Raw genomic sequence first — 12,088 nt, forward strand, 5'->3', positions numbered from 1 at the left:
GCTGTTTGAACCAACCGTTTGTTGTGTGTGTGTGTGTGTGTGTGTGTGTGTGTGTGTGTGTGTGTGTGTTACCTGTAAGGGCCGTGTGTGTGTGGTTGCCTCGGTGTTTCCGCTCCGTTGACCATCAGCTCTGAAACAAACAGTGATGCACATCTCTTTACTTCTTTGTTTCACTTTAACAGCTGTGTGTGTGTGTGTGTGTGTGTGTGTGTGTGTGTGTGTGTGTGTGTGTGTGTGTGTGTGTGTGTGTGTGTGTGTGTGTGTGTGTTACCTCTGTGTGTCAGTATGATGCATTGATGGTCTGCTCTCTCCATCAGGTGATTGGCCATCGTGTCTCCACTGCGGGTGGTGAATGTGCACGACACACACCTCAACCTCTGAGGCAACCTGTCACACACACACACACGCATGCAAGCACACACACACACGCAGGCGCACACACACACACACACACTTACTAAAAACATTTGTAATGAAAATAAAACATTGCAGGAGAAAGTCACGTGAACGAACCTGGGGTCTGAGCTGAAGATGCTGAGGTACAGAGGGTTCTTCCTGCAGGCGGCGTGATTACTGCGGAAACATCCAGAGACACGTCAGAGGTCAAAGGTCACATGAACGCAGAACAACACCGTAAAGCCTCATTCCTGCTCTGGTTAGCTCCTCCCACAGACTCAGCTGCAGCCTTCTGAGCGTCCTCTGCGTCCGTCTCCTCCGTATTTCTGTCCGTACAGATACGGAGCAAACGCTGCAGTACCACCTGAAACCGTGGGGGGCAGTGTTGAGCACCGGACACAGAAAAGTGGCGTGAATATCAGGAGCGAGCGAGTCATCGAAGCCCCGACGGACGTCCTGAAACACTGAAAGAGACGTCGGTCGTCACTTTGTCTCATCTGTCAAACCAACGTGTGTAATTCTCCGTCCACACTCTGGGACGTCTTTAGTGTCTCACAGACCACCGCCGTCTACAACGCTGCCGCCATTTTGACTCAGGACGCTTCTCTCCTCAATCGCCTCCATCTTTGTTGGGGTCAAACTTTATTGGAGGAACTTTTGAATGTGAGCGACGCCCTCTAGAGGAAGTTTGGATCAACGTCCGTTCAACGTAAAGGAGCAAGAAAGCACGAGGACAGAGACGAGGAGAACCAGGAGAACACACGTCTGTGTTCACACACGGAGCAGGAACCAGGAGAACACACGTCTGTGTTCACACACGGAGCAGGAACCAGGAGAACACACGCTGTGTTCACACACGGAGCAGGAACCAGGAGAACACACGTCTGTGTTCACACACGGAGCAGGAACCAGGAGAACACACGTCTGTGTTCACACACGGAGCAGGAACCAGGAGAACACACGTCCGTGTTCACACACGGAGCAGGAACCAGGAGAACACACGTCTGTGTTCACACACGGAGCAGGAACCAGGAGAACACACGTCTGTGTTCACAAACGGAGCAGGAACCAGGAGAACACACGTCTGTGTTCACACACGGAGCAGGAACCAGGAGAACACACGTCTGTGTTCACACACGGAGCAGGAACCAGGAGAACACACGTCTGTGTTCACACACGGAGCAGGAACCAGGAGAACACACGTCTGTGTTCACACACGGAGCAGGAACGTGACACACGAACGAGACACACGTCTCTGTTCACAGAAACATCTGAATATTGACGGATCATAATATTTGAAATGATGTGAAGATCGCGGACAGACGGACGTGTTTCCTCGGGACCTACTTGATCATGTGGTTGGCGTAGGACGTCGAGCAGCAGGTGGTGAATCTGCAGAGCGAGCAGTGGACCAGAGACGGGAAGTGAGTCCTGAAGTCCCGCACTGCAGACAGACACTCCACACAGAGCGAATACGGACGAGAGACGCTGAACACAGAGAGAGAGAGGGAGGAAGACGTTTCAGTTTCATTTCAGACCGTGGAGTTAAAGTGGAAAGAGTTTGGACGCCGTACTTCTCCTGACTGATGACGGACAGCAGCCGGCCCAGACTCTTCACCGGTTTCCTCCTACGAGTTTCCTGTCCGGGCGGTCGCCGCGGCCGCGACAGCGCAGGCGGCGGTGCAGGGAGAGGCTGCGGCGGCAGCGGCAGTGCAGAGAGAGGCGGCGGCGGGGAAACTCTGACCACCTGGAAGACAGAAGAAGACGACGCGGGTAGAAACAAACCAGAGTTGTGAATATAAACCCGGACCCGTTTCCACAGACTCACCTTCAGCGGAGCCGCAGGATTCTTCAAAACGTTCTGAGATTCTGGAACGACGGAGTAAGTTCTCACCGTCACCTGCAGAACCAGGAGCAGCGTTCACAACAGAAGCTGTCATCGATGTTCGTTTAATGTTCAATAATGTTTGTTAATGTTCAATAATGTTTGTTAATGTTCAATAATGTTTGTTAATGTTCAATAATGTTCATAAATCTTTGTTAATGTTCATAAATGTTCGTTAATGTCGCTGCAGCTGAACGCACCTTGGTTCCAGGCTTCAGGCCGATGAGTTGAGGAGGTCTGACGAACGTTCGGTGGTTAAGTTTGTGTTCGATCCGTTCTCTGATGTACAGGAAGTGGAGACGACACTGATCACAGTCAAACGACTGCTTCTTCTGCACACACACACACGCATGCACGCGCACACGCACACACACACGCACGCACACACACACACACGCACGCACGTTATACAAATATGACCCTGAAAACTTTAACATGTTATTATTTTAGACTCATTAAAGTGTGTGTGTGTGTGTGTGTGTGTGTGTGTGTGTGTGTACCTGGTGTCGGGCGAAGTGCTGCTGGTAGCAGGCTTTGCTGCTCATCACTCTCAGACAGTACTGACACAGCAGGTTCTTGGTGTCAGCGTGGACCTGATGGAAGTGAGACCACACGTCTGCGTAGAAGGACGACCTGAAGCCACACACCTGCAGGACACACACACACACACACACACACATTACACACCTACACACACACACACACATACACACACACACACACACATTACACACCTACACACACACACATTACACACCTACACACACACACATACATTACACACACTCATTACACACCTGCAGGACACACACACACACACACACATTACACACTCATTACACACCTGCAGGATACGAACACACACACATTACACATCTGCAGGATACATAAATTACACACCTGCAGGACACGCGCACACACACATTACACATCTGCAGGATACATAAATTACACACCTGCAGGACACGCGCACACACACACACACACACACACACACACACACACACACACACACACGCACACACACACACACACACACACACACACACACACACACACACACACACACACACACACACACACACACACACACACACACACACACACACACACACACACACACACACACACACACACACACACACGCGCGCGCACACACCTGGCAGACGTAGGGCATCTCTCCTGGTTTGTGTGAACTCCTCATGTGCCAAAGAAAAGCTGCTTCGTTCTCAAACTCCAGCTCACAGATTTTACACGTGGCTGCAGAAAGAACATGGCGTCAGAGTGTGTGTGTGTGCGTGTGTGTGTGTGTGTGCGCATGTGCGTGCGTGCGTGTGCGTGTGTGAAGGACCTGTGGACGGGGTCTCACTGTGGACAGCCTTCTGGTGACGCTGCCGCAGGAACGAGTTCTTGAAGTAACGGAAACAGTGAAGACACAAAGTGTTTCTGTGACAGTTCTTCTGAAGCATTGCATGTTCCTTCATGTGGGACATCAGCCTGACGACACACACACACACACACACACACACACACACACACACACACACACACACACACACACACACACACACACACACACCCGCACGCACACGCATACACGCACACACAATTATAAAACTGAAAGTGATGCAGGATAAATCGGAGACTCAGAGACGTCAGAAAAGTGTGTGAATAATAAATGAGTCTCACATGATGTTGCTGTAGAAAGAGGCGGGACAGTAGATGCAGCGGTACAGTGCGCACAACTTCCTGTCAGGCGCGGCGTCCTGTTTGGCGGCGTTGCGTCCGGGGGCGGAGCCGTAATAAAAGTCCTCCACCATGATCACCAGTTTACCGTGAGGAGGCTCGGGGGGATCCCGCTGGGGGCTGCAGGCGGTGGAGGAGGAGGGGGGCGGACTGCTGAGGCGCTCTGACACCAAGTCCTCCGACGCTCTGTGGCTCCTCTGGGGCGGAGACGCCACTCTGGACTGAACCACGAGGGACAACAACAACGTGAGAGAAGACAACAAACAAACGTGACAGAAGACAACAAACAAACGTGACAGAAGACAACAAACAAACGTGAGAGAAGACAACAAACAAACGTGACAGAAGACAACAAACAAACGTGAGAGAAGACAACAAACAAACGTGACAGAAGACAACAAACAAACGTGACAGAAGACAACAAACAAACGTGAGAGAAGACAACAAACAAACTTGACAGGAGACAACAAACAAACGTGACAGAAGACAACAAACAAACGTGACAGAAGACAACAAACAAACGTGACAGAAGACAACAAACAAACGTGACAGAAGACAACAAACAAACGTGAGAGAAGACAACAAACAAACGTGAGAGAAGACAACAAACAAACGTGACAGAAGACAACAAACAAACGTGAGAGAAGACAACAAACAAACGTGACAGGAGACAACAAACAAACGTGACAGAAGACAACAAACAAACGTGACAGAAGACAACAAACAAACGTGACAGAAGACAACAAACAAACGTGACAGAAGACAACAAACAAACGTGACAGAAGACAACAAACAAACGTGACAGAAGACAACAAACAAACGTGAGAGAAGACAACAAACAAACGTGAGAGAAGACAACAAACAAACGTGACAGAAGACAACAAACAAACGTGACAGGAGACAACAAACAAACAAAGACAGAAAAGGGAGTCCTGATGTGAACTCACGGCCGGAGGTCCGGGTCGAGTCCTGGACACTTTGCCGGGGCTCGGCGGGTCTCTGCAGGGTTTGGGGGGCGTCCTGTTCTTGTCTCGGCTCCGCCTCCTGAAGTTCTTCTTCTTCTTCTTCAGGTCGTTCAGACTCTGAGCGATCTGCGGGCTGCACAGCTGCAGGAGGGGGGGGGCATTTTACCAAGATTACAACTTTAACAACGTTTGTCTCCAGATCCACCGTCAGACCGTCGGGTCTAAAGGGGACAAGACATCCGACCAAAGACCATTTTACTACAGAGACATGCTGCTCCAAGAGGGGACACGCTCGCTAATGCTAAGCTAATGCTATTAGCTAAAGGGACTGTGTTGACCTTCATCAGCAGCTACACACAAACTTCTTCATCTTTCCATCACAATCAGACACTTGTGAGAACAGTCTGAGTCTGGGGAGCGGAGGTTCAATTCCCATCGAAACTAAACACATCCACAGCCTTTTTTCTAACCATAAGCAAGTGTTTTTATGCTAAAATGGTTGTTTTGTTCAACTAAATGGTTGTTTTGTTGGCTAAAGTTATTGTTCTGTTTGATAAAATGGTTATTTTGTTGGCTAAAGTCGTTGTTTTGTTGGCTAAAGCCGTTGTTTTGTTGGCTAAAGTTGTTGTTTTGTTGACTTAAGTTGTTGTTTTGTTGGCTAGAGTTGTTGTTTTGTTTGCTAAATTTGTTGTTTTGTTGGCTAAAGTTGTTGTTTTTTTGACTTAAGTTGTTGTTTTGTTGGCTAGAGTTGTTGTTTTGTTCGCTAGAGTTGTTGTTGTTGGTTGCTAAGCTAATGCTATTAGCTAAAATGACTGTGTTGACCTGCATCAGTAGCTACGCACCACAGCACGGCAGCAGAAGGGAAACGTCAGACGTCAGACGCTTCTCAGAGTCTGAGGGGGAAAGCTGAAGGACTTACACACATGAATCCTCGGAGCTGCGTGACGAGTTTGTACTGGGACACACAGACGGGACAGTCGGGAGGACAGACGGGTCCCAGCTGACCTGAGGACACACACACAACGTTTATCACGTGAAATACTCGATCTCAGATCAGTCAGGATGAATTTATTATTTAACTTCATTAAACCTTATTATTAATCCTTTAATCTCTTAAAATGTTTAAAGTTGATTTCAACACTTTGACTTTGAGAATCATCACGAAACGAACCTTTGTGCAGCAGTTTGTGAAGAGCTGCAGGTTTGATTCCGCTTGGAGGAGCCCGTGCGGCCCGTGGGGCCCGAGGAGCCTGTGGGGCCCGAGGAGCCCGAGGAGCCTGTGGGGCCCGTGGGGCCCGAGGAGCCCGGGGCCGCTGCTCTGCTGGGAGCGCAGTGGCGGGTGAGACCAGGGTCCACGGCGAGGTGAGGGTGAGGGTCCACGGGGCGACAGGGGCGGGGTCAGAGGACGGGGTCTCGGCACTGTGGACGCTGAAAACCTTCTGAGCTGCTTCACCTGAGACAACACCTGGACCAGAGACACAGAGACACGATGATGAGGGGCGTGTTTACCTGTGATGATGGGGGGCGTGTTTACCTGTGACGATGGGGGCGTGTTTACCTGTGATGATGGGGGCGTGTTTACCTGTGACGATGGGGGCGTGTTTACCTGTGACGATGGGGCGTGTTTACCTGTGATGGGGGCGTGTTTACCTGTGGTGGGGGCGTGTTTACCTGTGGTGGGGGCGTGTTTACCTGTGATGATGTTTACCTGTGATGACGGGGGCGTGTTTACCTGTGCTGGGGGCGTGTTTACCTGTGACGATGTTTACCTGTGATGATGTTTACCTGTGATGATGGGGGGCGTGTTTACCTGTGACGATGGGGGCGTGTTTGCCTGTGCTGGGGGCGTCTTTACCTGTGCTGGGGGCGTGTTTACCTGTGACGATGGGGGCGTGTTTACCTGTGGTGATGGGGGGCGTGTTTACCTGTGATGGGGGCGTGTTTACCTGTGGTGATGGGGGGCGTGTTTACCTGTGATGGGGGCGTGTTTACCTGTGGTGATGGGGGCGTGTTTACCTGTGATCATGGGGGGCGTGTTTACCTGTGGTGATGGGGGCGTGTTTACCTGTGGTGATGGGGGCGTGTTTACCTGTGGTGATGGGGCGTGTTTACCTGTGACGATGGGGGCGTGTTTACCTGTGACGATGGGGGCGTGTTTACCTGTGATCATGGGGGGCGTGTTTACCTGTGATGATGGGGCCGAGTTTACCTGTGATGATGGGGGCGAGTTTACCTGTGATCATGGGGGCGTGTTTACCTGTGACGATGTTTACCTGTGATGATGATCACCTGTGATGATGGGGCGTGTTTACCTGTGATGATGGGGCATGTTTACCTGTGACGATGGGGGCGTGTTTACCTGTGACGATGTTTACCTGTGATGACGGGGAGCGTGTTTACCTGTGATGATGGGTGTGGCCTCGACCTCGGCCTCAGCAGCAGCGGCGGCGTCGTCAGCTGCAGGACTGTGGACGTGGACCGTTGTGAAACCACTGGCTGAACCTCCAGGATGAGAACGCAGCCGCAGCTGTGCAGCGCCGCCTGCAGGACGGACAGGGACACTGATCAAACTATTATTAATATTATTATATTTATAATTATATTATTATATAATATGTATTATTAGTAAATCATTATTATTATCATAACAACAGATGTAGAAGAGCAGCTTTCCAGGATCTGCTTCTTTAAACAACACAAACAGCTTTACTCTGCAGAAGATGCATTCAAGGACAGTTGGAAAGTTGAGACTCTGTTGATGATAATGTCTGTTTTTACAGTTTCCTTTGGGTTCAGTGTGATTATTCTTATTTGAGTTTCAGCTGTTTGTCTCTCACATGTAATAAATGGTGAAGATCAGATCTGAAGCCAAACGATCAAAGAGATTCGACTTTAAATGTGCGAGTGTGTGCAGGACTTTACTCTGCAGCGTTTCAACATCAGAGGAACATGAGACTGACCTCCAGGCTGCAGGCAGACGAGCCGACCGTTCACCCTGAAGCCCAGAGGAACACCAGAGCACTGCACACACACACGCACACGCACACACACACACACGCACACGCACACATATAATCTAGAATCACATATCTTATTAAATTTGTTAACACAAAATTCATAGATGACAGTAACACATGAGGCCACGGCGTAACCGTCCTGATTTCCCCTTTTTCCCTGACCCGGCCTGGGAAACGTTACTCAGGCAGACGGACGGACAACTCTCTTCTATCTGCAACTATTTTTCATGATCAAGTGTCGTTTTTTAACAGGAAAACAGCCGAAGCTTGTGTCTGCAGCGGCTGAACTGAGGCCGCGTTGGCTTTAAACGAGGGCGGGCGTCAGAGCGGATCTGAGCAAAGACACAGAACTAAATTCAAAATGTTTAAACTGGCGCCGCGGCTCGGACACAGACTCCGGTCCGGCGCAGTTTCCCGTCTTTTCCGCGATGCTTTCTCTGCGAGATCGCCACCACAGCGTAAACAGACCGAGCCCCCTTGTTTTAAATAAAGGTTCAATCCATCGCTATATCCTGCGGGTGTCTGAACTCGTTGGGTAAATTTAGACAGCAGAGCGTCAGGCGAGGCGTTCAGAGTCCGAGGTTCACTTCAGAAGCTTCCTGTTTACCTTCGGCGTGCTGTGGCGTGCGGGGGGGCTGCAGCTGCTGACCGGCTCCACTGGGACGGGGAGGATCTGGACCGGGTCTGTGTCCTCCTGCAGCGGACTGACGGACGCCTCCGGAGCTGCAGAGACAACACAGAGATCCTCGTTTACATGTTATAAACGTTTATTTCTGTCACATTTAAAGATATCGGACAAAATAACACCAACGCCACATCTCATGAGGCGTTCATGTGCCGCGGGGGTTCGGAGCTTTCGGACCTCCAAAAGGGCAAAGTGCACAGGAAACTTCTACTCGTGAACCCGGGGGAACTGACCCCGACCTCACCAAGATTCAGTCGGAGAACAATGGCGGCGCCCGTGGTTCTATTTTAATTATTGTATATTTGTGTTTTATGACGGTGTTTCATTCAATCGAATAAAAAACTTTAGAAGAAAAAGTTTTGTGAAGTTTTGATGTGAGAATTATTGTTTGTTTGGACTCTTCACCTTCATCCTCCTCCTCCTCCTCCTCGTCTTCGTCTCTCTCCGGTGTCTGAGGCCAAACCAGCTGCTCCTCTTCATCACACTCCATCAGCAGGTCGGCGTCTCCGAGCGCTGCCGTCTGCACCTCCATCACCTGCAGAGAGGGCGCACCTGTCGACCCACATTCACAGTTTTAATATTTGCACGTTCATGTTTAGATTAGATCTCAATGCAGAGAAGTCAATGATGAGACTTTTAACACAACAGGTGACATGGATAACCTGTTTCTAAATCCAGTTCTAAGAAGCTGTGAAAAGTCTCTAAATGTAGTGAGAAAATGGCGCCTGGGAGCGCTTTGGGACGGGGAAGGGGCTCCCAGCAGCCCCCTCTGCTCAGTGAGGACACTAACTGCAGAGTGAAGGGGCTCCCAGCAGCCCCCTCTGCTCAGTGAGGACACTAACTGCAGAGTGAAGGGGCTCCCAGCAGCCCCCTCTGCTCAGTGAGGACACTAACTGCAGAGTGAAGGGGCTCCCAGCAGCCCTCTCTGCTCAGTGAGGACACAAACTGCAGAGTGAAGGGGCTCCCAGCAGCCCCCTCTGCTCAGTGAGGACACTAACTGCAGAGTGAAGGGCCTCCCAGCAGCCCCCTCTGCTCAGTGAGGACACTAACTGCAGAGTGAAGGGGCTCCCAGCAGCCCCCTCTGCTCAGTGAGGACACTAACTGCAGAGTGAAGGGGCTCCCAGCAGCCCCCTCTGCTCAGTGAGGACACTAACTGCATAGTGAAGGATTCTCCACAGCGTCTCCCCGTCTCTTCTTCTCTGGTGTTGGTGTGTTTCTGTGGCAGTTACAGCGCCACCTCCAGGCCTGGCATGGGTACTACAGCGTTTGGAGTCGCTGCACCTGGTTTCCTGTGGACGCACACATTTAGGATCCAGGACCAGGACCAGGACCAGGACCAGGACCAGTGGACGGGAACTTTTGAAGAACGACGAAGAAAAAAAAAAAGTGTTTTTTGATCGTGAGGACGAACTCTGATTCTGCTTCTTCCTTCAGAACGACATTTTTAGCCCTTGAGGTGTTTTTGTTGTCAGAAACTCGTGACTCTGCTGCTCCTCTGGCGGAGAAAAGACTGAACATCTACGCCAGCGTGAAGGACACATGAGTACACACCGCCGTAATATCTGACGCCCTTCTAATGTCCGTGGACGGGTTAAACGTCTTCCTGCGGTGCAAAATAAAAGCCCGTTCAGGAAGACACTCATCTCAATGTTTAACTGTTAAACGTTATTATTATGTTATTATTTCTAAATGCACTGCAGCTTCTCCTGACGTTAGCTTAAGTTGCTAATTCACTTTAACTCTAATTAACTCAGCCGTTGTCAGATATTATAACAGGTATTTATTGTCACAATACACTGATAATAATGAACTTTAACCCTATTTTAGTCACACGTGTGGAAACCTCCTGATCACTGGGAGCTAATGTGACTTCACATAAATCACAGTTCAATAAAACAACAGATGAGAAATAATGGGCTTTAATTTCGCTGTCGCAGCGTTTTTTACGTGTAAACTGACCCAAAACAAGTAGCATCACTATGTTTGAAAGAGCTAGCTCAGCAGTTAGCAAACTAAGCTAACATGCTAAAAGCTCATTACAGCTCCTGTTAAACAGTTAAACCCGTGAGCTGCTGAAAACAGAAGATTCCAGACTTTTCACCCACTTTCTGTGCACTTCTCTGCACTTGACGAGTCACAAACAGGATTTTACTGCAGTGGGGTTGAAGCCACCTCTGCTAGCATGCTAACAGCTAGCCTAGCAGCCCCTCTGTGACTTCATTAACTCTGATATTCGTTAAAAAGAGCGGGTCACGTGTCTGCTTACCTGCTCCGGACCTTTTACAAGTCAAATAAATACTTATTCCGTAAAAAAAGACCACTTTAAAGGGCGCGTTTCCCCGCAGTTAAAGGGTGAATCCGGGGTGTCCCTGAGCTGCTGCTGTTAGCTGCTGCTGTTAGCTGCTCGATGGCACCGAGCACGCTGCTTGGGACTACTTTGCGCCGGTGTATCCCTGCGCCGCTTCCCTGTTCCTCTCGCTCCCACTGTGAGTGGTTAGGAGGCGGAGTGATATCAACAACGTTCACATCATAGTTTTAAAAATAACGAAACAATAAAAAACTAAATTCAGTAACTTGAGAGGAAACGAACCAAAACGACGTCGTTTCCATAGAAACGACATCAAACACAAATGTGAAGGTTGAATCTGAGCTGGCTGGATGAGCTAGCAGTGGTTAGCATGCTAACGTCAGAGGCTACACACCCATAAACTGTTTTATACACTAATAAACTTTATTTTATACAATAATAATGTAATGGCGTTCAAACATCTACAGGACCACGCAGCTAAACAGAAGCTAACCTAACACATGGGTTTAGCATTAGCATTAAGCTCTCTGTGGGCTGTTAGCATCGGCTAAAGTTAGCAACTTTGCTGGATTTCCATCTTAGATTACAACATAAAGCTGCGATCCTCTTTATTAGAGTTTATGTTTACTTATTAACTTATTACTATAACGTATGTCAATGTCAACATGTAGCTACTTTCATGCTAACTGCCTATGTATCCACGTTATTCATTAGCTCTCTGTTAGCATCGGCTAATTAAAAAAACACAAAAATGTAAAACAGAACGAAATGACTTTATGTTAAAACACAGAAGAAGAATGAACGAGTAAGATCTTTATAAACTAAATGAATAAATAAGACTGTTAAGACATGCACGTACAAATATGAGACGACTTAATATGACTAATAAATATTAACTATTATATGTGTGTGTGTGTGTGTGTGTGTGTGTGTGTGTGTGTGTGAGCATCGGCTAAAGTAAGCGACTTTGGCTGGTTTCCAGCTAAACTTAGATTACACCATAAAGCCGCGATCCTCCTAAATAAAGTTTATGTTTACTTACTTTACTATAAAGTATATTAACATCAACATGTAGCTACGATAATG

This window comes from Echiichthys vipera, assembly GCF_963691815.1.
Source record: "Echiichthys vipera genome assembly, chromosome: 13".
NCBI classification, from domain to species: domain Eukaryota; kingdom Metazoa; phylum Chordata; class Actinopteri; order Perciformes; family Trachinidae; genus Echiichthys; species Echiichthys vipera.